We start from the raw sequence: 2,500 nt of genomic DNA on the forward strand, positions 1-2,500 counted from the left end.
TCGCCGCTCGCCGCTCGCTCGCGCAGCCAAAAATGACCAGTTTTGGCCCGTTTTTGGGCTGTTTTGGCCTGTTTATGGTCCGTTCTTGCGTGGTGCGGTGACCGTCGTGAGCGGAGCAAAACGTCAGCCATCTCAGCACCCTGGAACCCCCCCGGGTGGCACAGGGCTGGATGGGGCTTTCGTATATAGCAGGGACGGTGCTGCCTCTCGCTTCGCTCGCTGTCCGCCGCTCGCCGCTCGCTCGCGCAGCCAAAAATGGCCAGTTTTGGCCCGTTTTTTGGGCCGTTTTGGCCAGTTTTTGGCCTGTTCTTGCATTGCGCGGTGACCGTCGAGAGCGGAGCAAAACGTCAGCCATCTCAGCACCCTGGAACCCCCCGGGTGGCACAGGGCTGGATGGGGCTTTCGTATAGTAGGGACGGTGCTGCCTCTCGCTTCGCTCGCTGTCCGCCGCTCGCCGCTCGCTCGTGCAGCCAAAAATGGCCAGTTTTGGCCCGTTTTTGGGCCGTTTTGGACAGTTTTTGGCCTGTTCTTGCATTGCGCGGTGACCGTCGAGAGCGGAGCAAAACGTCAGCCATCTCAGCACCCTGGAACCCCCCGGGTGGCACAGGGCTGGATGGGGCTTTCGTATAGCAGGGACGGTGCTGCCTCTCGCTTCGCTCGCTGTCCGCCGCTCGCCGCTCGCTCGTGCAGCCCAAAAATGGCCAGTTTTGGCCCGTTTTTGGGCCGTTTTGGCCAGTTTTTGGCCTGTTCTTGCATTGCGCGGTGACCGTCGAGAGCGGAGCAAAACGTCAGCCATCTCAGCACCCTGGAACCCCCCGGGTGGCACAGGGCTGGATGGGGCTTTCGTATAGCAGGGACGGTGCTGCCTCTCGCTTCGCTCGCTGTCCGCCGCTCGCCGCTCGCTCGTGCAGCCAAAAAATGGCCAGTTTTGGCCCGTTTTTGGGCCGTTTTGGCCAGTTTTTGGCCTGTTCTTGCATTGCGCGGTGACCGTCGAGAGCGGAGCAAAACGTCAGCCATCTCAGCACCCTGGAACCCCCCGGGTGGCACAGGGCTGGATGGGGCTTTCGTTATAGCAGGGACGGTGCTGCCTCTCGCTTCGCTCGCTGTCCGCCGCTCGCCGCTCGCTCGTGCAGCCAAAAATGGCCAGTTTTGGCCGTTTTTGGGCCGTTTTGGCCAGTTTTTGGCCTGTTCTTGCATTGCGCGGTGACCGTCGAGAGCGGAGCAAAACGTCAGCCATCTCAGCACCCTGGAACCCCCCGGGTGGCACAGGGCTGGATGGGGCTTTCGTATAGCAGGGACGGTGCTGCCTCTCGCTTCGCTCGCTGTCCGCCGCTCGCCGCTCGCTCGCCGCAGCCAAAAATGGCCAGTTTTGGCCCGTTTTTGGGCCGTTTTGGCCAGTTTTTGGCCTGTTCTTGCATTGCGCGGTGACCGTCGAGAGCGGAGCAAAACGTCAGCCATCTCAGCACCCTGGAACCCCCCGGGTGGCACAGGGCTGGATGGGGCTTTCGTATAGCAGGGACGGTGCTGCCTCTCGCTTCGCTCGCTGTCCGCCGCTCGCCGCTCGCGCAGCCAAAAATGGCCAGTTTTGGCCCGTTTTTGGGCCGTTTTGGCCAGTTTTTGGCCTGTTCTTGCATTGCGCGGTGACCGTCGAGAGCGGAGCAAAACGTCAGCCATCTCAGCACCCTGGAACCCCCCGGGTGGCACAGGGCTGGATGGGGCTTTCGTATAGCAGGGACGGTGCTGCCTCTCGCTTCGCTCGCTGTTCGCCGCTCGCCGCTCGCTCGCGCAGCCAAAAATGGCCAGTTTTGGCCCGTTTTTGGGCTGTTTTGGCCAGTTTTTGGCCTGTTCTTGCGTGGTGCGGTGACCGTCGTGAGCGGAGCAAAACGTCAGCCATCTCAGCACCCTGGAACCCCCCGGGTGGCACAGGGCTGGATGGGGCTTTCGTATAGCAGGGACGGTGCTGCCTCTCGCTTCGCTCGCTGTTCGCCGCTCGCCGCTCGCTCGCGCAGCCAAAAATGGCCAGTTTTGGCCCGTTTTTGGGCTGTTTTGGCCTGTTTTTGGGCTGTTCTTGTGTGGCGCGGTGACCGTCGTGAGCGGAGCAAAAATGTCAGCCATCTCAGCACCCTGGAACCCCCCGGGTGGCACAGGGCTGGATGGGGCTTTCGTATAGCAGGGACGGTGCTGCCTCGCGCTTCGCTCGCTGTTCGCCGCTCTCCGCTCGCTCGCGCAGCAAAAAATGGCCAGTTTTGGCCCGTTTTGGGCTGTTTTGGCCAGTTTTTGGCCTGTTCTTGCGTGCCGCGGCGACCGTCGTGAGCGGAGCAAAACGTCAGCCATCTCAGCACCCTGGAACCCCCCGGGTGGCACAGGGCTGGATGGGGCTTTCGTATAGCAGGGACGGTGCTGCCTCTCGCTTCGCTCGCTGTCCGCCGCTCGCTGCTCGCTCGCGCAGCCAAAAATGGCCAGTTTTGGCCCGTTTTTGGGCTGTTTTGGCCTGTTTTTG

Source organism: Musa acuminata, unplaced genomic scaffold (genome assembly GCF_036884655.1).
Source record: "Musa acuminata AAA Group cultivar baxijiao unplaced genomic scaffold, Cavendish_Baxijiao_AAA HiC_scaffold_45, whole genome shotgun sequence".
Classification (NCBI taxonomy): domain Eukaryota; kingdom Viridiplantae; phylum Streptophyta; class Magnoliopsida; order Zingiberales; family Musaceae; genus Musa; species Musa acuminata.